The 25,583-nt window shown below is 41.9% G+C and overlaps 1 long non-coding RNA gene across 1 annotated transcript in view; it reads left to right on the forward strand.

The window, feature by feature from the left end:
• The window catches only part of LOC116816649 (uncharacterized), a 198,522-nt gene extending 173,186 nt beyond the window's left edge, over positions 1–25,336 (forward strand). Inside the window, exon 3 of the long non-coding RNA XR_012656467.1 lies at positions 25,284–25,336. This is a non-coding gene — a long non-coding RNA (uncharacterized LOC116816649). The remainder of the gene's footprint in view (positions 1–25,283) is intronic.
• The last annotated feature ends 247 nt before the right edge of the window (positions 25,337–25,583 follow it).

Below are 25,583 nucleotides of genomic sequence, written 5' to 3' on the forward strand. Positions count from 1 at the left end.
TACAGTTTAAACATCCCTGGCATTTGTGGATGGGACTTTGGCACTGCATTATATACAAAAAATGTGCTTAATTTCCATCAGTTGCTAGCACGCAGCTGCAGTGCAAAGCTGGTTGCTACTCACAAGGGGGTTGGCTTGTTCTCATCACATCCTGTCCTATGTTAGCGACCCAGCTCCTAGGGCAGAGTGGAACTGACAATACTGGAAGAGGATGCCCATTATCAGTCTGCCAGATTTGATATATAGGAAGAAACCACTCCAAAAATGCTCATGCTTTGGGAAAGGTTGGAGCTGGATCTCAGCTTCTCAGCTGGCTTCTGTTTTACAATGGGCTGGACTAAATCCCAGACACCTGTGAATTGTGGGAAAGTCTGGTTCTGAACTTTGTGGCTTGGACTATCCTTTAATTATAGGTCACAAGCAGAGTTGGTTGGAAAATCTTATATATTCTCCGTGACAGATGTCCATTTTGTTCAAGATTTTTCAGACAACATTGGGTTTTTTTGGCTAAACAAACCCTGAAAAATATTTGGTTGCCAATACTTTGGTTTTTTCCCCATTTTTCCTCTTCCTTCCCTCCTTTTTTCTCAGTGGAAAAGTGAGCAAAAACTGAAAATTCATAATTGTTTGTGGTTTTTAGTTAAAAAATAATGAAAAATTTGAACAGAAACAAAACTTGTCCACAAACTTTTTCATTTTGGTCAAAAAGCCATTTTTCATGCAAAAATATTTCAACTGTCTTCAGTCAGAAAACTAAAATGGTCCACACTAAAACGTCTGTTTTGCCAACATTCAGACCCCAGGGATATCTGCAAGTTTTCATGATGCTTAGGATTGGAAAGAGCTGTCATATCCCTGATTCCACTGCCTAGCGGACAAATGCTGACCTTTAAATGAGGATGTGCTTTTCAGGGAGATGTTACTGGGACATGAAGGGTGTGGAGGCAGATTTTACAACACGTCAGTGGAAAAAAATCCCAAGGCCAACAGACTTAAGCAATGGTACTTCCTGCACAGCCAAACAACAGTGAGGATAAGCACCTCAGGGAATTGATGATGCAGAAGAGATCATCAACAGAAGGAAGCAAAAGAGTCAGTGCTCCTAAGTGGCTGACCCAAAGCCCAGCAAGTCAGTATTTTATTATTGGTATTACAGTAGCAGCAAGTGATGCCCTCCCACCCTCGCTGAGATACAAACCCATTGTGCTAGAGGCTGTACAAAAACAGTCCCTTCCTGTAATGATATTCTATCCCCACTCTGAATCTTAGAGTTCAAAAAAATGGGGTACCAACATGAATTCCTCTAAGCTTAATTACCAGCTTAGAACTGATAGCTGCCACCACCCAAAAGTATAGTGTTTTGGGGCACTCTGGTCCCCCCAAAAGACTGCCCTTGACCCCAAGACCCCAAATTTCTGAGTTCTTACAACAAAGGGAATAAACCATTCTCTTCCCTTCCTTTCTTCTCCTAGAGCCTTGTCCCGCCAGGTACACTAGAAGATCACCGTGATTCAAACTCCTTGAATCACAACACAGAGAGGATGTCCCTTCCCCCCCATTCCTTTTCCTTCCTCCCACCAATTCCCTGTGATACCGACTAAGTTTCCTTGAGCCTTACCAAGGGAAAAATATTCAGGTCTTTTAAAGAGAAACTTTTAAAAAACAGAGAGAGAATAAAGATTAATCTCTGTAATTCAAGATGAATATTACAGGGTTTTTCAGCTATAGACACTAGAGAGAAGCCTCTCCCCACCACAAATACAATTTAAAATACTTCCAGCCAAATACACATTAAAACTCTACCAGCCAGATACACATTTGCAAATAAAGAAAAACAATTAAAAAGACTAAACCGCCTTTCTACTTGCACTTACTACTTGAATAGAAAATTAGAGAGCCTGTAGTACATCCGGTCACTCTCAGATCCCAGAGAGAACAACAGTCAAAGAAAACACACAAACAAAGGCTTCTCTCTACCGAAATTTGAAAGTATCTTGTCTCCTGATTGGTCCTCTGGTCAGGTGTTCCAGGTTCACTGTTTGTTAACCCCTTACAGGTAAAAGAGACATTAACCCTTAAGTATCTGTTTATGACACTTCCCCAGAGAGTTTAAAGTCTAAGGCAGTGGCTCTTGACCTTTCCAGGCTACTGTACTGCTTGCAGGAGTCTGATTTCTCTTGAGTACCCCCAAGTTTCACCTCACGTAAAAACTACTTGCTTACAAAATCAGACATAAAAACACAAAGGCATCACAGCACACTAGTACTGAAAAATTGCTGACTTTCTCATATTTACCATATAATTTTAAAATAAATCAATTGGAATATACATATCGTACTTACATTTCAGTGTATAGTATAGAGAGCAGTATAAACCAGTCATTATCTGTCTGAAATTTTAGTTTGCACTGACTTTACTAGTGCTCTTTATGTAGTTTGTTGTAAAACTAGGCAAATCTCTAGATGAGTTGATGTACCCCCTGGAAGACCTCTGAGTACCCGCAGAGGTACGTGTACCCCTAGCTGAGAACACTGGTCTGAGGCCTTGTCTGCACTAGTGGCAGTGTGTAGTGTACACTAAGGGGTAGCTACAGAAAAGCAGGCTGCATCCACACTGCAGCGTATACCTACATGAAGTAGTGAAAGGCTCTGGCACCGTGGAGGCAACAGGACACTACACTGCTATTTTTAGTCACCTAAGCAGTGCTTCACCATCGACAGGTCTGTTTATACTCCTGCTGGGAACCATGCCGTGTGTGTACTCTACACACCACCAGAAGTGTAGACATAACCTAAATAGACGAGACTGATGAAGAATTTTGGGGAGAGGCTATAAGTCCCTGGCATTCTTTGCAAATAGGATGGCATTCTTGTACTATTCTGACTGTTTCCCACTACGTTTCTCATGTAGGGCCTGATCCAAAGCCCAGAGACATGAGTCAAAGTCTTTCTATGCTGGAACTCAGCAGATCTCTAGCCCATGCATGTTTATTAAGCTGTTCCTCCAGTCTGTCAGTCTTCATACACAGCACTGAAATAGGCAAGAATTCTGGTTTCCAACCACTTCCAGCTCAATATAAATGCAGCCAAGAGACAGAGGAGGAGTGGGGAGAGATGCTCGCATGAATGCACTGAGCTGGTAAGTCTAATTTTAGGTCTGACATCCTTGACTGGAGTCCCGTAGAATACTGAAGCTGAAAGGAAAAGCTAACTTTGTAACTGTGTGGAGGCCTCGCATAAGGATTCTACATTTCTCTGATTCCAGTGGCCTTCAGCTTTGCAAACTAGAGATTACTAAAGCAGCTGCAAAACTGAAACTCGAGTCGTGTTCAAGGCTGACAGTTTGTCCTGAATTAAAGTAATTTGTTTCCTAAATTATTTATTTCTATATTCACTGTAGTATGTAAAATGACTTGACACCATCTAGACTATCCGTGTAAAATGGTGTGTGCAAATCCCAAAAGTCCCTGTTACTGAAGGTTATACAGTAGGTAACAATTAACTTTAATCCCATTGTGTGTCCTTCTCTTGGGTTTAATTGTTGGTGGGAATTGCAGCCTATGATGTAGATGGTTTGCAATGTCTCATGTGATTGAATAGTCCAATCCGGGATTTGCGTGATCTTTGGCAGTTATTACAAATGTAATTCTGGTTGGGAGCTGCTTTCTTCCTATGGGTTTTTTTCTCTTCAAGCTGTAGGAGCCAGCTCCTGTAATGGCCTTTAATATTGTTTAGATCAGCTAGTAAACTTTTTGGTTTGGGGACATCTTAATTTTTACTCTAGAACAGTGTTTCCCAAACTTGGGACGCCGCTTGTGTAGGGAAAGCCCCTGGCAGGCCGGGCGGTTTGTTTATCTGCAGCGTCCACAGGTCTGGCCACTACGGCTCCCAGTGGCCACGGTTCACTGCTCCAGGCCAATGGGGGTTTCAGGAAGTGGCGCGGGCCGAGGGACATCCTGGCCACCACTTCCAGCAGCTCCCATTGGCCTGGAGCAGTGAACCACAGCCAGTGGGACCCACAATCGGCCGAACCTATGGATGTGGCAGGTAAGCAAACCAGTCCAGCTTGCCAGGGGCTTTCCCTATGCAAGCGGCATCCCAAGTTTGAGAAACACTGCTCTAAAGGGTTAAAAAAAAAATCCCATCAAAGGAGGGAATGTAACAGCCATCCTTAACAATAGTATATTTAAACACTAAGATAAAAATTCTCTCTAGAAAATCTGACATCTTGGTATTCCACCAACATTATAATGGATGGTTTTCTTCTTTTAAATGCCTCGGCATTAAAGTTTAACGAGCAATGCATACTCCCATTGTAAACTCTTTTTTCTCCTTGACAGATTGGATGTTTAGTTTGGATTTGTTAACATGGCTAGCTATAAAAACGTCTGCTTCAAGCGAACTGATGGATACTGTTTTGGGGAAATTGGACTTTTGATGCCATAAATGATTTCCATAGCAGAATAAGTTCCCATTTTCTCAGTTGGAAGAAATTAACATGCAACAATATGTACAGCAGCGTGATAAACTGATGACCCCTTTTATTAAACAGGAATTTAAGTTTAGATGGAAGTAGAGAGAAACTCAAGCTGCAGAATTCCAAACTAGATCTGGTTTATCACGGTGCGTAGCCTGGGGATGTTCCAGTTGGAGATCTGACCTTATTAATTATAATGACAGTTCATTTGCAAAATTTCTGATCCATGTTCAGATCTTCAAAGTGCTTCCTGCCCCCTAATCCTCTTCCCTACACACATGGACATGGACACGGACACACACACAGACACACACGTACATTTAGTATTTTAAAAATCTTGTGGTTTTTAGGCCAATCTTTTGATTTTGGGCCTGACTCGACATTTTTCACTGTTTGGGGTTGGCAGTACCAGGCTTGTGTATACAACAGTCTTTGCTAGCATAGCCCCTTAGTGGAGATGCAGGATATACTGGCAAAAGTAGTTCTTCTATCAGCATACACCACCTCCTTGCACTGCACTTGCATTAGCTATGCTGAGAAAAGCACTCTCCTGTTGGTGCAGTTGCTGGCATAGCTATACCAGCTGGAGCTATGATTTTTTGACATTTCTAGCCAATGTAGTTATGCTGGAAAACTTTGCAGGGTAAACCAGGATGAATTGCCACCAAGATCCTGTCAATCTTTGTATTTCATGAATGAACACTTGATCACAGCTGGTTGTCTTTGTTTTTTTGACTGATTGATCCTTCCAGGTCTAGAGCACCTAATGAATAACTATGAAGTTAGTAGTTACAGGCAGACAAAAAAGTGATTCAATACATTATGGGAAATTCCTGCAGAAGGCTGTACTGAAGAATGATGTTCACCACTTCTTTTGCATTGTTTCCTTAACATAATCACTGTCATTACCCTCCACTCATAAACAGAGCTACAACACATTCTGATTAGCCTTTTCCTGGATCAGATTAGGGCAATAGACAACCCTTTGAAAGGTGAACACACTACTTTCTTCTGAAAGAGAAAAAGTAAACCACAGATAAACTGAAGAAACCAATGCAAGATTACACCAAACATTTCCTAATGTACTGCAATGCCAGATGATTCACCACGGAGTTCCTGTTGCATAACCCTCCCTAAGGCTTAGAGAAGGGTGAAACTAGAAGACCAAAGGTCTAGAGCTGGGCTTTCAGTGACATTTATATTTAGGCAAAAATATCCACAATTAGGTTGAACTTTCAGTAGGAAAGTATGTGTTCTGCTCTGACAACAAAAGGAAGACTAGTAGAGTAGGGTTTTGTTTCAAAAGTGATAAACTACAGAGTGGGCCAGAGTCTGGTCTCAGTTGCACTGGTGTACATCCAGAGTGACTCTGCTGACTTCAGTGGACTTCCATTGGATTTACACTGGCCTAACTGTGATGAGAATCTGGCTCATTTGGCCTGAATCCTTACTAGGCCTAACACCTCTGCAGCATGGGTAAGAACTTTTGTGTGGCTGTGTAGGGTTGCCTGGATCTTAGCTATGGGTGCTGGAGGCAGGACTAGATGCTTTTGCCAGGGAGAAAGTGAGGGGGGAGAAAGTGAAAGCTGCAGAAGGCAAATCCATGGCTCTGCCCCACACCTCCTGCACACCTGGTGCTGACTAATGAATCTGGCTGGATACATGGCGAGGAGGGGGAGAAGAGAGAGAGTAAAGGGCACCCTGAAAAGAGCTTAAACAAATTAGTCCTTGGCCATAGTGCCTCAGTCTAGGTTGTCCTGGGAGGTGTTGTATAGCTACCCATGGCCCCTTACTCCAGACTGTGTTTAAAAGGCACAGCTTAGCACTTTATTCATTAGAACACAGGCTTGAGTGTACATTTACTTTCCTCAGACTGAAAAAATCATTCTGAGGATGGATTGGATGTTACTTGTTTTAAACGTCTCAATCTCTGCTGTGTTTCCTGTCATCTCACTTCAGCTGATGTGTGACTTGGCCCCAGGGGTGAAAATAACAAAAAAGGCAACTGGTATAGGGGCCAGGCTCCGGGCCCTGTAAGGGGCAGGTCTTTGGGTGGAAGGGGCACAGCTAGGGGTCAGCCTTCCCCAGCCAGCCCTTTCACACTGCCCGGCTTCACCACCTGGGGGTCTGGCAGCGATTTAAAGGGCCTGGGGCTCCAGTCACTGCTGTGGTACCAGCGACGACGGCCAGGAGCCCCAGGCCCTTTTAAATCACCAGGGCCTGGGGCAGCTTCCCCTTTTCCCCGCCAACAGGGGAAGAGAAAGGGGCAGTGATGCAGTGCTTTAACGTCAGCTGTGTACGGGCCGATACCAGTGGCCACTTCTTACCAGTATGCTGTACCGGCCCACTTTCACCTCTGCATGGCCCAGATGAGCTTTCTTTGCCAATTCCTTGGCAAATAATACCTTTGGTGAGTGCGCTCCTGGAACAAATACTCTTTTTAATAGTAAAGGCTGTTAATCAGCAAAACCTCAGCTCCACAGGTGCTTAATCCTGACTCAGAAGATACAGTTCCCTGCAGCTGGGGAAGGCTAGATCTGTCTCCTGGTCCTGCATTCTGCCCCTTCTTCCTCCACTCAAGGATATCCCCTGCATACCATAGCCTTACAGAAGGGGCCAATGCTGATGCTCCAGTGCATATCACTGGGATAACCAGCACAGGAAAGTGCACTTTCTCCCTGAGGGATTGGCAACATTTGCTATCCAAAGCTAGGAGAGTCTCGAAGCCAAAGAGATTTACAAGTTTAAAAACAAAAAGAGCAACTGAGGGCAATGTTGGTCAAAGGGAGAACATAGGGAGTGCTTTGCTAAGGTTAGTGAAACAAAAGCTTTGTGCATCTTCCCAGAAGAGACCACAAAGCCAGCAGCCAGCCGTCCGTGGGCGAGCAGGGGAGGCCTGACTCACAGCTTCATAACTCTTCTGACTGCAGCCCTGGGCTGGAAGTGGGGAGGAGGAGCAGCGCCAGGGCTTTATCCCTTTGAATCAGGATGAAAGAAAAGCTGCACAAGGGGACAGGGAAAAAAACCCATCAACATAAGACACCCTCTCCCCCTCTTGTGCTGACTGCACGCTACAGAAGGCAGCCATGTAGCCACAGAAAAATTCGTCCACCAGCTGGCTGAGTCTGGTGTTGAATAGCTCTGACAGACAGAAGCTAAATGAATCAGACTGTAGATACCTTCTAATGAACACAGCTCAGAAATTGTTATAGTAAGGGGAAGGGCATGATAGACAGGTAGGTAGCTAGGTAGATGAATAGATAGGTGGATAGGTATAGTGATGTTAGGCAGGTAGCTACAGCTATGTAGATGGATGAGGAGTTGATAGATAGCTAGGGTTTGGAAATGATAGATCAATAGATAGCTCTAGCTAGGATGATGGTAGATGGATAGGCAGATAGATCAGGTAGCGACAGATGGGCAGAGGGATCCAGGTAGATAGATCTGGTGATGAAAGGGCAGATAATGTTTATCAATCAGTTTAAGATCCTCAGATAGAGGATACCCTAGAAAAGTATAAACATATGCATATTAAAAATATATATTTAAAGGTCACAGCTCATACATGGTGACTGATGTTCATTTTTCTTTCAGTTTCCTGACCATTTAAAAGTTTTAACTAAAGAGTATAGTTTCCTTTTGGACAGAAGAGTGGGATGACATCAGAGTTCATTTCAACATATGAAGCCTTTTTAGAGTTATATGTGTGCAAACCTCATCCTTACCTCCTTCCTTCCCTCCCCACCCAATAACCTCCCCCCCCCCCCGCAACACTTTTTAATTGCAAATCTCAAGCTTAAAAAATATTCACAGGTTTTTCAGTGAGGAGCAGGCAAGGGAAGAGACTGTATTAAAATATTGCTGCAGGGCTGGGAGTTTTACATGCCGACTTTCAGCCTGAATCAAATTTTTACGGCTGAGTTATAAAACGCTGAATATAAGGGTTTCCAGTGGAAAAGTTGGCACCACTTTAACTACAGTAACTCTGGCAGGTGCTGCTATAATTACTTTGTTAACATCAGCTGTGGCTCCAGAGATGGGAAACTGCCTGTTGTTCATTCCACATTCTGATGCAAGGAGGGAATATTTGCCTCCCCTGTAGAGTGTCTTCTTCCACTGGTATCCTGTCATTTGTAGTCTTTCTTATCCCATTTTAAATGAATGCTAAGATTTCAGCTTTGTAAGACTGTCTGAATGCTATATGCAAAGTGTGGAACTGAATTACACTGCTGACTTGCACATTAAGGTCCCAGTTCAGCAACACACTTAAGCACAGGTGTAACTTTAAGAACATGCTTAACTCCTCTGCTTAAGTGCTTTGCTAAATAAGGATAGAATTAAGCATGTGCTCAATTTCTTTTTTTTTTAATTTGTGCCTGAGGCCTGGTTAAAACCCCCTTTAAAATCAAAAGAAAGGCTCCCATTGATGTCAGATCAGGATTTCTGACTCTGGTTTTGATGAGGCCCGAAGACTTTCTTTCCAGAGTTCAATGATTATTTTATCTTAATTCATTAGGGTCCAGATTGTGCCACCTTTATTCACACAGAGGCATCTGTGCGCTTTGAGTTGGGTATGGCTCAGTGAGAGTAAAGGTGGCACTTAAATAAAGAGTACTCACTGGCATACGTGACAAGCCAGTATCAGATTCTGAGGTTCTTGTGTTTTGTATTTTCTCTCTCTTAGCTGTTCCGGCATAGAGCACTCTGATATGTATTGTTCACTGAAAATGCAACAACGTGTTGTCATAACAATCTATTAACAGCACTGAACTTCTGCAGAACTTAACCTCTTTTGTAGGAGATAACATCTGTCTTCTTTTCAAGGATAAAATAGCTTCCTTTCTGGTAACAGTGCATATAATGGTTCTTTTGCTTTTGCTGGACGGACATGTCAAGTTGTCTTGACTATTAAGGAGAGGGGAAATGTCTTTGTCAGATGTGGCTGTTCTCCTTTTATCCTCTTTAAGAAGGCCCCCAGCTTGCTCTAAACAAAATAAAGCTAGAGTATCATTTAAAAACAGAGCCATTTTAAATGCCTTTGATCTCCTCAACTTCCTGTTAAATATACAATCAACTCTTTCTCTAGGTCCTTAAATATTGTAGGCTTGACTCTCCTCAGCCCTGGAATTGATGTTTCCTGACAATCAGAGCAAAACAAGTGTAGAGTGGATATAAAATCTCTACCACTGATTTGAGTGAGTGAGGACTTAGGATTTGGCAGTATTTTACTCTCCATTTCCACAGATGTAAATAAACCAGCTGGCTGGAAAATATAGAAGAATTTTAAAAAGATTTGTCAACATTTAGATATTTTTTTAGAAGTCCACCACTCTACAAGCTGGTTGAAAAACAGTAACATTTCTCACCAAACATTTTTGAAACATTTTTTGTAAAAACCTTTTCATCAAAAAGCCTCCCTCAACTTCGCCTTCCTCCTCTCCAGCTACCCCCATCCGCCCCCCTACGTTCGCACCTTGAGTGCGTTGTCTGTCCCTATTGCCTCAACTTCCTGTCCTCTAGGTCTCCTGTCCGTCCACCTCAGTCTGGCTTCTCTTCTCTCCCCTCAACCCTCACCAAGGTTCCTACTGGAGACACCTCAGGGCCTCTTCTCTGGGCTGATTCACCTCTCAATTGCCTTCATCACTGTGAACTGCCCCCTTCTCTTGGGAACCTTCCCTGCCTGGGCATCTGTGGCTCTGTACTGCTCCAACTTGCTCCCACAGGGCTTGTCTACAGTTTGAAACTGACATTGATAGAGAAGGTATTGCCATTGAGAGGAACTGGTACACCTTAGAATGACCTTGGACACAGAACTGATGGTTTGGACCACAAGTCAGAAAGATGGCAGCCAAAGCAAAGAAGAGGCTGAATCTTCTGCTCTGTATTGCTGGTCCCATTTGGGATTCATGTGTTAGGACACTAAGAAGAATGTCCTGTTCAATAGTTCATCCAATACTTGAATATGCCACATATGTCTGGTCACATATTGTTCTCAGTAATCTTTCAAAGATCAATGTTGTGCAATCGTCTGCCGTTTACATGATAATTGGAACTGTAAGATCTACTCCAACAACAATTTGTAAACAAGAGCCTCATGTTCAACCTCATGAAAATCATAGAAAAGAAAAGCTATTTTGGCATGGAAATCATCTTTGTTCCCTACTTCAACCTCATCACTGTTCAGGTCTGTTCAGAAATTAGAAAACTAAATCAAGGCTGAAACAATCACCTTGTTTCAAAAGGTAGGTAAAAGCTATTGAAGAAGTGGATGCATTTGATGATGATAGAAGGGTAAAGTCCATGAAGAAGCTTGTATGCCCAATAATTTCAACACCTAAGCCTCTTTATTTTAATAAATGTCTCTCCTTGGAATACTGTCTCTGCTGGAATACTGTGTCCAGTTCTGGTGTCAACAATTCAAAAAGGGTGTTAATAAATTGGAGCGGGTTCAGAGAAGAGCTACAAGAATGATTAAAGAATTAAAAAAAGATGTCTAATAGTGATAGACTCAAGGAGCTCAATCTCTTAAATTTAACAAAGAGAAGGTTAAGGGGTGATTTGACTGTAGTGTATAAGTACCTACATGGGGAACAAATATTTGATAACATGCTTTTCAATCTAGCAGAAAAAGGTATAACATGATCCAATGGCTGAAAGCTGAAGGTAGACAAATTCAGACTGGAAATTTGGTGTCAATTTTTAACAGTAAGGGCAATTAATTATTGGAACAATTTACTAAGGGTAATGGTGGATTCTCTTCCACTGCCAATTTTAAAATTGGATGTTTTTCTGAAAGCTCTGCTCTAGGAATTATTTTGGGGAAGTTCTAAGTTATATGAGAGGTCAGACTAAGTGATCACAGTGGCCCCTTCTGGCCTTAGAATCCACGAATCTCCCTTTTGGAACCCTTCTCGGTGGAACACCCAAATTTGGCCACACCAAGAAAAACTATAGAAAAGACCATTCAACAATATCAGTCACAAGGCAAATAGATTCAGGTGTATGCTGATGGTTCGTCAGACAAATCCTTCGAGAATGGTGGTTATGGTGTCTTCTTTCAGGGGCCAAATGAAGAGAGTACAAGAAAGAGCATTGTCTCAGGATATATCAGCTCAGATTATATGACTGAAATGAAAGCTAGTCTCACTGCACTGAACTAAATAAACAAAAAAAAATAGAGAGAGATAAATGTTGTGATGTTTGTGACTCACAGGCAGTAATCCTCGGTTCCTTTCAAAGAAACCAGGATGTTATCAACAATGCAATTCATAAGGAGGCACAGAGGATCTGAAAATGAGCCAATAAATTGGCTTTTCAGTGGATTCCATCACATGCTGCTACATATGGGCATGAGGTAGCAGATAATATGGCCAAAATCTGAAGTTCAGATGCCTGAGTTGGAATGACAGTAGTTGAAGATATTGACACCTTCTCAAGGAAAACACTAGCTGAAATAAATGGTCAAAAGTAAAGAATACCCTGATATTAAAGTAGCATCCACAATCATGGGAGTGCAGATAGGGCACACTGCCAGAATGAAAATCAGTATTGATGGGATCAAGATATGTTCTCTTTGCAAGATGTGTTGGGAGCAGGCATCAACACCTGGCCATGCTTTTGAATGACACATTGGAAGGAAAGTTGTGCTCTTCAGGTTTGACACCTTGGATCGAACCCTTACAAAGGACCCTGTAAGAATTGTTTAATTTTTGAATTTTATGGCCTGCTATGATTATCGTGGGACAAGACAACTACAACAACTGTAACCCCTTCGTCTGTGCCTTCCTGAGCATCACATATCCCTCCAGTTCTTCCCCTTCAGCCGTTGCAGCCCCAGCTTGAATCCCTCCTCTGGTTTCTTCTTCTTCATCCTCACCTGAAAAATTTCCATAAGTCCACTCCTATGTGCGTCTTAGTCCAGGCCTCCTCCTGCATCCCCTCGAAGGACCTAAGCTCTCATAGTGCACTCCTCTAAACATCTCTTTTGCCTGTTTCTCCCTCTCTTAATTTTACTCCTTCCATACTGCCCCCTAAGATTAGAACAGTTGTCCTTTTCACTATTGAGTGCACCCTTCCTCTCCTTTTTCAAATCACTCCAACAAACCTAGTTCCTAACACTCCATCAGTGATCAGCTTTGATGCTCTGCTCCCTCGTGCAAATTCTTTTAATTGCTTAGGATATAAAAGGAGTTATCTCCAATATAGTTTATAAACTCTTCAGGAAAGAGTCCATGCCTTACCAAGAGCCTGGAAAGCACCACACACATCTGTGGTTCTGTGTGACTAGTAAGAATAAGTATAATGTTGTGTATTTCCAAAATGTTGATTGGTGCTCCCTCATGTTTAATGTTAATTACCCTGAAGAAAAATGGGTCTTTGTCTCTTTAAGGTCTAACAACTCTATCACATGTAACATTTTAAGCAAGAGGGATGTTCATTCACAGACAATGGAAAGCCACATAATGTTACTCCCTGCACAAATCAGATAAATTGTTCTGTAGCCTTACTGACAGTAGAGACAAAAGACTTTCTCTCTCACATTGTGGAAGCAACATCTGGGAGGCTGTCTCTAAATCTCTTTCCTCCCCCCCCCCCTTCCATCCCCACTTGAGGCCTCTCTTTGTTCAAATAGCAGGAGAGAGCACAGTTTCACATACCGCAGGTAGAGCTGAAATGTTCAAAGGCCTGAAGTAAATTGCAAGAGTTTTTAATGAATGCAAGTTGCAACATGACAGTGCAAAAAGGGGGAATAGAATTTGTACATTTTAGGTTGTGATTTGCCATTAAAGTAATAGATCTCCTGGGCCTTTGAGTGACTAGCTAAAGAATTATTTTTCAACTTGCTAAGTTTCCCTTCTTGCATCATACATATTCTGTGGCAGTGGTTCTCAACCAGAGGCACACGTACTCCTGGCGGTATGCAGAGGTCTTCCAAGGGGTACATCAACTCATCTAGATATTTGCTTTGTTTTACAAAAGGCTGCATAAAAAGCACTAGCAAAGCCAGTACAAACCAAAATTTCATACAGACGACTTGTTTACACTGCTCTGTATGCTTACACTGAAATGTAAGTACATTCCAATTGGTTTATTTTAAAATTGTATGGTAAATATGAGAAAGTCAGGAAAATTTCAGTACTCACATGCTGTAACCTTTTTGTATTTTTATGTCTGATTTTGTAAGCAAGTGGTTTTTATGTGAGGTGAAACTTGGGGTATGCAGGACAGATTAGACTCCTCAAAGGGGTACAGTAGTCTGGAAAGGTTTGAGAGCCACAGTTCTCTGCAATACAAGTTGTATGGATAATGAGAAAAGACCCAACATATTAAAATTTACTGCACAGTAACATGCAACTCACCTCACCTGGGACCCAACAAAAGCAAAGATCAAAGGTCAAATGCTCAGATAATTTTAATGGATTTACACCAGTAAATTAACTTCATAATATCCTGTTCTGCACTGTGGCAGTTTTGCGCTGGTCTGCTGCTGCAAAGCTCCCATAAACACAGAAGATACAACCGATTTACAATTACTCTTATGTAGAAGCACCCTCTGATGAAAACAAGATGCCTGCCATATTGGATCCTGTACTGCCATCCTCATGGTTCCATGGTAGGGGGAATGGTGCCCCTATACCCTGATAAACCCCAGCTGGTCCACTAGCCCCTTAGGGACCATTGGCAGCAGGATGGAAATTAGAGCAGCCTTCCAATTTATGCCAAGCTTTAAACCAGCACCAGGATGGCCCGAGGACAGAACTCAATAATGTTTGATTTAAACTCTCAAACTCCTCCTCACAATGTTTGAGGTGCCAGAATTACGCTATATGAGTCTTCCTCATCTCTATTTAGCACCATGCCTTTCAATAAGATGGACTATATTTTAATGCCATACTTTAACCAGAAACCATGTGAAAATGAGTCCGATGACCATTTATAGATACGACAGTTATTCGGGACAGAAAAGGCTGTCCCTTAGCCCATTCTGGCTGCCAGGTCCAATTAAATTTCCAGCACTGAACTCTCTTCTCTTAAGAATATTGGAATCTCTTTGGAAATTCACATTGATGTAAACCCGTGTATCTATAACCTGTTGTTGTGCGCGTATAACCTGTACGCCCACAGAGTTGTATAGGGACAAAGAGCTAACAATTTCAGATTTATTTGCTCAGCTTCAGTATATCCATGCTGTCCGAGGATCTACCCATATGGATCAGACTGTAGAACCAGGACCTAAGTCTTTTAAGATATGCAGTATTTATGGATATATTTGATGTTTTGTAAACATATGACAAAGAGTCAGATTTCCAGCTACAATGTCTGCACTGGCTATTACAACTCATCATGTTCTAGATCATTACTTCTATCATTTTGCTTACTTGGCTGAAGTTCCCCAGGGTGGGTCATATTTTGCTTTTTGTGCTTTAAACCACTAAAGATATGGTTTGTGTAGCATTATGAGAGGTATGGAAGTATATAAGTAGGTATTAAATGTGAAAATACATGAGTAAACCAAGATGCTGTGGACATTTAATGATAAAGTAATGCTCTGCCTTTTCATCTAAGGATCTCAAAATCTTTTACAAAGGTGGATAAATATTATGTTTGTTTGACTCCACTGGGCTTTGAATCAGGGCCTTAGATAGACAGACAGTCTGATTTATTTCACACTATAGTTCTGTCACCCCACTCAGTGGGCATAAATTACATTTTACTTACTCAAAGTGAAAAGCTGAAAACATCTCTAGTACCTTGGAGGTGGGTGGGGAAAAAAGAAACAGGGTTGATTTTGGATAAAAGGTACCTGTCAAATCAGCCAAGACTGCAGAAATAATTATGGTGATCACATGGGGATCTATACTCAGTGTTCAGCTTAATCATCTTTCCATTTCATCTGCACTGAGCCAGTTCTGCATGACTCAGTCAAATAACTGTTAGGTAACTAAAGTTATTGGTTTCTACCCCCCACCCTCACCAGCAGCACTAGCATCAGCAGCCACAGAACAGCTATCCTAGGGACGGACATATGTGCTGATAGGTAAACAGGGGACAAGACTTTCTAAAAGAGGCGCCTAAAGGAAGGATTTTCAAAGACAGTTACAGAAGTACATACCTAACTCCCACTGAAAACATTTGTACCTTTGGAAATCTCCCCAAGTCTATACTTAGGCACTTAAATCCATGGTCTGATTTTTCAAAAGAGCTAAGCACCCAGTCCTCAGCTCCCATTGAGTTCATTGGGACTTCATGTGCTTAAATGCTTTACTGGATAATAATAATACCTAGTGTAATTATATAGGAGTCTTCATCACCAGCTCTTAAACCACTTTAGAAAGGAGGTCGGTGTCGCCACCATTTTACAGCTCAGATGTTTCTCTGGGGATGTCAATCCCAGCCCCTTTCAAGAGTACTACATCCTTGGGGAAAAAAAGTCAGCATTTTAAAAGTCACCAGTCTGACATACTACGAGGAGCCCTGTAAACAATGACATGAAATGAGCATCTGAAACAATTAGGAAGTGGCCTGTACCAAAACCATATGTCTGAGCAGCCTGCAGCTTTGTGGAGGGTTTGAAATCCAGCGACAACTTTTGTTGTTTTGCTCATCTCTAAACAAATGCGGCTGCATATCACAGTTCAGTGGTGTTTGTGTGGTACGATATGTTCAGCATTTTGTGCTGCTTGAATTCTGCATCTCAAGCAATGTATTCCTTAGCCTGCCCACCCCCACATATCAATAATTCACTCCCTTCTCTGCATAGCACCAGTTCCCATTGCAGCGTTGCCAACTCCAGCCAGTTTATTGCAAGTCTCACGCTGTTCGGTGTTTGATTAGAGCCCCAGCGCCTAGAGGTATATAATTATGTCAGAATATCAGCTTTCATTTTGTTTCATCCCTCACGGGTGCAGAGAAAAGCTGGGAAACGTAAACCCCATGGGCTCAAAAACCAAAAGGCAAATAAAAAAGAGCCTAACATTAATTAGTTTTTAAAAATCTCATGATTTTCAAGCCAATCTCATGATATTCTGGGGTTTTGATTCATGGTTTTTGAATCCTTGGGGCTGGTAGTTCTGCCTTTGGTGTTCATATAAAGTAGAATCTCCCTTTTGCATATAGTGAATTTGACTTGTGGTCTGTCTTGATTGTTTTTCCCTATTCTGACAGACTGGGGATGCTTTGGTAGACCCTTGAAAGTGCGTCAGACATGCCATCAAAGAGCCTCACACAAAGGGCCTTATCTCTGTCCAAACAAACAAACAAAGAATAAACAACTCTCTTCCCCCCACAGCGCAGGAGTGTTTCCTTTGCAATCTCTATCCCTTTCTGTGTAACTTCTATGCCTGTCACTTTTTCTCCTAACAGGGCTTCATTTTAGGAAGGGGAAGAGCAACTCCCCACAGAACTGCATCCTGTAATAGAGAACACCCTAAAGGGGACTGAGTGAAAAGTATTAAGGAGACCAGTGCATTTTTCCCCTCACTCAGAATTGCCATGTGCTTAGGGGATCCTTATATTAATTACACCCAGCATGGCTGCATTCCCTCTGTGATTGTCAGCATGCTGTAGCTGGAATCCCAACAGAAGTGAAGAGCTGAGGGATGGCAGTGGCGCAGCTTTTGATCTTAAAGAAGAAACTTTCTTCAGTTACACATTGAACTATCAGCAGGCAAAATCAACACTTGGGATTCTGCAGTGCTTGCTCTACAAAGACTAGCTAAGCGGGCTTCTCCCACACATCTTCAAGTTGTTGTTCTTATCTAAGCAAACTATGTATAAATATTGACATATTACTCATGGGCAAATCATTCTGTGCCACTCCTTTTCTGCTGCTATGACAAAGAGGATCCTTGTTTGATATTACGGAAACTGCCCCTCAGAGGCCAGAACATTTAAGATCAAAAGAGGTAAAATTAAAAAGGATGGTAAATGATTAAGTACACCTTTAAAATGCAAACATTTTTACTTGTGCTGCTTACTTGTATTTAGAGGAAAGAGTAAATAACACTAACTAAACTCTATGCATCTTAAAATCAGTAACAAAACTCCCATTGACTTCAGCGGTGCAGGACAGAGACCTAAATCTTTCCTTTGTACGTATGATAAACATTGTCAGAGAACCTGCGTTCTGCCCAATTCTAGCACAAATTGTTTATATAACAGATGGGCACGTAGGCGGCTTGATTTTAATCTAGATCTGAATGTTCCCAAAGTTCAGGAGTGTTCAGTTCCAATACTCTGGTCTGAGCCCATTGCTGGTATCTAAGATTGCAGCCAATTAGTAACACTTTCTAACAATATGTGTGATTTTTTTCCAGTTAAAATATATTCCCTGTGAATCTCCCTTGTGTACAATAAAGTATTCCTTAAAGAGGTGTATTCTTGTACCAGAGTATCTGATATTCCAGCAGCTATGGACAAGGTGTTATTGCAAAAGCAGGGCAGGGCCCCATTCATAAAGGAAAAAAATATTTACTTGTTAAATAGCTTTTTAAAAGTTCAGTTGGATATAGAATGCCCAGTTCAAAAAAGAAAATGAAGACTTAAACAGATGTGCCCTGGCAAGGAGGTGAGTATACAAACAGCAAGGAACAGAGAGGGAACAGGCACTCATAATAGGAAACATGGGGAAAGAATACCCCATTTCAGATAAAATTCAGCTGGAATCCAGCTTGTGAGATACCTGTAATGAGCCTCTCTTTTTTGAGCTTTCAAGCCTGGACATACACCTTTTCTGGATACAACTTCTTTGCTAGATTACACACCACAAGAGACTCTCCCTCCATCTCAATGTGATCACATAAGCATCAACTTCCATGCAACAGAGAAATAGGACTTTACAAATTAAATAAGAAAGAAAAAATCATTGGTGGTGGTCTGCAACATTTTTGAACAAGGAAATATGTGCATTAATAAAGAATGACAACACGGGGCCATTTGTGTGTAATATCGCAGCAGCTCTGGGTCTACAAGTGTTCACAGGAGGTGCAAGAGATGCCTCAGCGTGGGCCGATGTGTTCAGTATGCTATCTCTCTGCACTACAATATCCCAAGGCACAATCAACCACCTAAGCATCATCAGTCTCCACCTCTATACTGCCCATTTCAGGGATATGTCTACATTAGAATTTTTACCTTAAAGATAATTAATTGCACATTAAATCAGGATTGTTAACACATTTGGAAAGATTGGTCTAGGCCCTCCCCAGACATTTGTGGTTTATGCTGGGGGTCAACCCCATGAGGCCTCCTCTGTCATGCATAAACCTCTCCCATCTATTAAGAGTTGCTCAGAGAATGCGCTATGAATGGCTCACAACATGTTTTATTGGTCCTACAAAACCCAGGCAACATACTGCAGATGAGCACTACCTAATGGCACCAAATCTATTTACATATTATGCTCAGTCTCTCTGTGAGGAATGGTACATGCACAATCTGGTCGACACTAGGAACATTAAGAGTCTCAAGCATGCTCCACGAGGACAGAATCTTCAGAAATTTTAGCTGCTAAAATCGAAATCTCTACTTAGAATGTGCAAACTGTGAGTTTTCTAAAGCTTATAACTTGATCACAGTGGGATGGATTTTCATACTGATGGCAAAAGGATCATCCCTGAACCAAAGCCCCCTCACCCCCACCAAATTTCAAGTCACTGCTCCAAACTATGGGGAGGTGGTCCTGCTGCATCCCCTCTCCTCCCAAGGTACCCCTGTCTTTCAACCGTCAGACCACCCACTATACCCCTCCACATGGAAATTTGTTCTATTGCAATTGCTGCCTTCTGGTCAAAGTGCTTTGATCACAGCCATTAACTGCTGCCCCCTCAGGGTCATGTGGGCATGTCCTCCTGATCTTGCTCTGCATTTTGCTGCACAGCCCAGTAGTGATCAGCATATGGAAAAATGGAAAAGGCAATGCATGCAAGCAGATGCAACATGTGACTACATATGCCAAGAAACAAGTTCTGCACATTAGCTAGGAGAACTCTCTTATAAAACAACTTTACTGAAAACAGATAATTATTAACAAAAACTTCAGTTTGTACACTGTGTTGCGTTGGAATGCTTTGGAATTGCCATTCTCCTTCACAACTAGTGGTTCCCAACCAGTGGTATGCGTATCGTGGGAGGGTACACAGAGGTCTTCCGGGGCACATCAACTCAGCTAAAAAGTTCCCTAGTTTTACAATAGGCTATATAAAAGTAAAGTCAGTACAAACTAAGATTTCATACAGACTTGTATACACTCCGCTATGTATTATATCAGCAGTTCTCAACCTGTGAGCCGTGATCCCAAAGTGAGTTGTGATTTGGTTTTTATGGGGTCACCAGGACCAGTGGTAGACTTGCTGGGGCCCAGAGCAGAAAGCTGAAGCGGAAGCCCAAGCAACTTAGCTTTGTGGGGCTCCCTGTGCCATGGAGCCCTGGGAAATTGCCCTGCTTGCCACCCCCTAATGCTGGCCCTGAGAGTAGGAAAATTCAATGTGGAGAAAAACTTAATTGTTGTTGTTGCTTCACTGCCTCTCAGAATGACAAGGGTCACAAATGAAAAAACAGGCTCAAGTATCACTGAAATGTAAGGACAATATTTATATTCCAATCTATTTATTTTATAATTACATGGTAAAAATAAGAAAGTAAGCACACTATTACTGAAAAATTGCTGTGACACTTGTATTTTTATGTCTGATTTGGGAAGCAAGTAGATTTTTAAGTGTGGTGAAACTTGGGGTATGCAAGACAAATCAGATTCCTGCAAGGGGTACAATAGATTGGAAAGGTTGAGAACCACTTCTATAAACAAGCTTCACAGTATCAGAGGTTACAGCCAGGGCTGGATCCAGGCACCAGCACAGCAAGCAGGTGCCTGGGGCAGTCAACGGAGAGGGGTGGCACGTCCAGCTCTTCGGTGGCAATTTGGCAGCAGGTCCCGCAGTTCCTCTCAGTGGATAGGACCTGCCGCCGAATTGCTGCCAAAGAATGAAGTGGTGGTAGGGTGACCAGATGTCCTAATTTTATAGGGACAGTCCCAATTTTTGAGTCTTTTTCTTATATAGGCTCCTATTACCCCCCCCCCCATCCCAATTTTTCACATTTGCTGTCTGGTCACCCTAAGTGGTGGCGGTACAGCTGCCGCCAATCGCGGCTTTTTTTTTTTTTATTATTATTTTTTTTTAACTACTTGGGGTGGCAAAAACACTGGAGCCAGCCCTGGTTACAGCAAGGCTGGTCCTGAAGTCTTAGTGCATCTGAACACCCAGTGACTTCAGCAGAAGTTTGAGGGTGACACGGAAGGGAGACTCAAGTTCTGCAAGTAGAGGCTAATGTATGTATGTCACTGTGAAAACCAGCCACCTAAAATGTAAACTTGTTACTATAGTGATAAATTTGCAAAACAAATTTAAAAAATAGCACAGTCAGTCAAATATATAGCTCAAAAACCCATCCATAAAACATAATGAAAGAACAGAGAACAAGACTAAATGTTGAAATTGTTACTTTTCATTGGTTTGTACAACAGTTTTTATGTTAATTCTGTGCATTTTGGGGTATATGTGTCTGTTTGCCCTTTGATGTGTGACCGCACAGAATGGAAGGATGGTCACATAACCTGCATTTAAAAAGACAAAATAACCCATCCAGACTTATTTATTAATACTATCTATATATTTGAACCTGAATTATTGACTGACTTGGCTCAACAGTTGCTTTGGCACCATGAGAGTCTGTTATGTACATTAGTATTTAGTATTGGTTTGGTCCATAATACTGACATATTGATGGATAAATGAGGTTACAGCTTTGCATCTAATACAAGGGTGTGCGCTGCAGATGATTCTCCTCCCCCTCCCCCACCCCAGCTAAACTAGTTTAAAGCTAGTCCATAGTTTGGAAACAAACTGGAAAATGCTACTTTCAAAGGCTTTTATTTGAGATGCCCATGGACTATTGTAGCACACATTGCTCACTGTCCCGATGTAGCCTCTCACTTAAGCATACGCTTTTCTAAGTTGGGGGCCTATGAAAGATAATTTGAGTAAACTTTGATTTAACTAATGTGGACTAAGTATGAAGACCTATATATTACTTGTGCACCACTTCTACTAAAATTTGTAAAGAACCTCATAGCCAAGCTCAAGTAAATGCTCAGCGTTGTTGAGATTTTTTTTTTTCATGGAGAACTGCATACGCTGAATTTAAGGGACACCACCATTTTGAACTCTAGTTAATTAAAAAAAAATAAAATAAAAAGTATTTCAGATACTATCTTCCCCTAGCACTCTCTGTCAATTGTTGCAGTTTTACGATTACTTTTGCATGTGTTTTTAAACATTTTTCTCTACTCTGTTATTGTGTGAAAGACCCATGCAAATGACAGAGAAATGACTAATGGACTACATAGGGGAGGCAGTGAAAATGTCTATACACAAAGTGCTGCATATGCACATAGCACACAGACTGGGGGGAGAAGGGGCAGGAGGTGGAACAATTTTTTTTTATTTCTTTCATTTACAGTAATGTTAGTTGTAACAAGAGAGAGTAAAATTTTCAAATAAATGTGTGTTTTTTGTCCTCATAGTGTGCCTTGAAATATATTGCTGAATTAAGACATATATATTAATCCACAGTACAACTGACTTCCAACAAAGCAGCTTTTGTTTGGACACATATATGTTCCTCATACGTTGAAATGAATAATAGCGTAGAACCTTGAAATAGCTTGTCTATGCTGTGAGTTGTATGTTTCATAGCGCAGAAATAGTTAAATCAGAATATCCTTGCTTTTCTCAATTTGTGTCTGACTCACCCCTGTAGGCTTGTTTTGCATGTCTGATAGTACTTATGTATATAAATGCTATACTGTAGATGGTATGTATATTATTTTAACCATGGAAAGCTCCCACACCTTCCCCTGTGCGTAATATTTTGCTAGACAGAGATTGAAAGTTAAAGGTCATAGCTCTTATTTACAAGTTAACATTCTAATATAGCCTCATTCAAAAGCACGCACAAACACTACCAAACCATTTGCCTTTCTTTGCCTGTTTATCTTACCTCTCTATGCTAACATTTCCCAATGGCCCACAGTAGCTTCTATGAAAAATTCATACTTCTCACCAGTGTGCTCTGCCTTTCCCAGAGACCTGGTATCTCTTTATCTCACCATTACATGGGTGTCCTCACTCATACACAGATGGATTTCTTGCCTCCCAACTGCTCAGTCCTAGAATTACCAGTGGCCACCCAGAGGCCCTAAAAATAATATCAAAATTGCCATCTGGTACTGCATACCCAATTATTCCTACCTTGGTCATGTCCTACCACTTCATCCAGTCATTTATCCAACCATGACACTGAACATGTCACCCCCACTATCCAATGAATGACTCTAGCTGGACAGAACCACCTTCAGCAATCGATTGGAATATACTGTCATGGTTAACCACATCACTCTTGGTGAACTTCACAAAGTTACCCACTTCCCTTTTAATTGTCCTTCTGCTCTGTTACACAGCAAAGTTTCTGTGTATGAATAAGTACCTAGATGAATATTATATGCAGGGCTGCTGCAAGGATATTTTGCACCCTAGTTGAAACTTCCACCCTGCATTCCCCTTCCCCCTCCTCCTCCCCTCCCCCTGGAGCATAAATTAATATGCAAAATCATATTTAATGCAATATTAATGTTGCAAGCTTAAAATATACAAATACCATTACATTAATAACATAAAGTTTCAGGAAAAAAAATTCATCTCATTTTAAATTACCTTTTAGTGAGCAGGAAAAACCAAAACTGATTTTTCCTTGGGGGTGGGGAACAAACAGCAAATGATAGTTCCAGATCGTACCAATCTTATAAACAAGAAGTTAAATAATTAATTGCCCAAAGAGTGATCCAAAATACTATGTGAGCAAGTGACCATCTCACAATGGGAAATTTAATAGTAATTTTTCTTGACTTTTATTTCAGTTAGCAATTTTATTAATGTCCTTTTTCCTGGGGTAGGGGGCAACATCCAAGGAAATAAACAGTCAAACAAGAACAGAAATAAAATAGAACAAAACAGGGGGAGAATTAAACAGCAGAAGAGGAGCACCTCAGGGGACAGCCAGTGCCAGGGTGATGGAGGCTGCAGAGAACCCAAGGGAGCCCTACAGAATCTTTTCTGTAAGAAGGGCCAGGCTGGGGAGCCACACATGCCTCCAGCGCCCCACACACACGTGTGAAGTCTGACCCGAGCTGTTGGAGCCAGCCCCCTCCGGCTCCGTGGGGCAGGGACCCCGCCCCCCGCACTGTCTTTGTCTCCCAACGCCAAAGTCCGGCCCCCCTTCCCTCTGGCTCCCTGCTGAGACCCAGCCTCGGCCCTCACACTAGGACTCCTGGTGCGTGAGCAAGCGCCCCGTCCTGACCTGGCCTGGGCGCGGACCGAGACGCCCCCAGCAGGACAAGCCACCTTTAGTCTCCTGAGTTGAGCCAGCCCGACCCACTTGGCCGTGCGGGGAGGAACCAGCTGTCTCCTCCCCCTGCCCTGCACACTAGTGCCAAGCAGAGCGGAAGCAGCAGCAGGTGGGGGTGAGAGGCACTCTCAAATCTTGGCACCCTAGGCGGCCGCCTAGTTCTCCTAGTGGTTACACCAGCCCTGATTATATGCAGTGTTGTTGTAGCCATGTTGGTCACAGGATATTAGAGAGACAAGGTGGGTGTGCTGACTATTTATGCTAAACTATCTGTTCAGACCTGTGTTTAGCTGTGACACTTTGAATACCTTTCCCAGACTTGAAGAAAGAGCTCTCTGTAAGCTCAAAAGTTTGTCTCACCACCAGAGGTTGATCCAGTAAAAGATATTACCTCACCCACCTTATCTTGATGGATAAATGAGATTACAGCTTTGCATCTAATACAAAGGTGTGCACAGATAGGCATTAGATAACTAGAGAGAAAGTAGACAATGTTTCATCAGCTGGATGCAGCAGAAAGGGGGAGGGACACAGTAAGAGCAGAGCTGTATCAGTCCCTGATTCCTTCCCTTGCCCCAAGCACAGTTTAGTGCATACTGGGGGCTGCTCCAACATGCACCTGCTGTCCTCAAAAAATCATCTGCCAGCTGTGCATAGTCAGAGCACTGCATGCTCCAGCCATGTTTCTTCCCTGTCCTGGCACGTCCATGGCACTTGGTAGCTGGGAAAGTGCTTGGGAACTAGCTGACCTAGCTCTGTGCCTGCTTGGAACTCCCGCACTCAGGGATTTCCCTAATCCCCCCTGAATTCCCCCATCCCCACTCCCAGTGGTCAACTAGTTACATGCAGTGTTCCAATTTAGTCTTTTTCCAACCCCTCTGTAAATTTGAACTCCCCCGCTAATTTAAATTCCTGGGGAAATCCCTCCCCCAACTCCCTTTTTACTACCTTAGTGGTAGAAAGGGAACAGAGAATTTGTTCCTTGATCTTGAAAGCAGCCAAAAGTCATTCTGGGGAGAGAGAGAGTGCCGAAGAGGAGCTATTTTTTCTCATAATACCAGTTAATTTAATATTGTTGCTGACACTCAAAGCCCAATCTAAAACTTTTAGAAGGTAAAGTTTAAACCCCATTCCTATCAATTTAATAGGCCTTATTAATTAACCAGCTGTGCAAAGATTTGTAGTAGGACTGTCAATATTTTAATCTGTTATTAAAAGGTTAAGAAATGCATATTATCCATGAAAATATTATTGCTTATTTTAGATATTTTCAAATACATAAATCATGGAGAGTTAGAACTTTTACCACGTTGTAAGACTTTGCACTACATATCTTTACATTTCAGTACGAACACAATCCAGTGGATGATGCCTCTGCACCCGTACTATGTTATAGAGGTATGAATACAAGATATAAAATATATTTTAAAAGGTGAAGATAATTGTTATATTACTATACAAGACTTGTATTTCTTCAGCCTCAAGGTAGCCTCTAAGACATCAAACATTTTATAAACCAGAAAAGATATCCAGACCATGTAAAATTGGGACAATCCCGTCATTTTCCTGTCTGTTAATTTTTCCATTACAAATGTGTCCAAAACTCTCTGAAATACTAAAAAAAAATACTGTCTAGGGGTTCAGAT

This window comes from Chelonoidis abingdonii, chromosome 9 (assembly GCF_003597395.2).
Source record: "Chelonoidis abingdonii isolate Lonesome George chromosome 9, CheloAbing_2.0, whole genome shotgun sequence".
NCBI lineage: Eukaryota > Metazoa > Chordata > Testudines > Testudinidae > Chelonoidis > Chelonoidis abingdonii.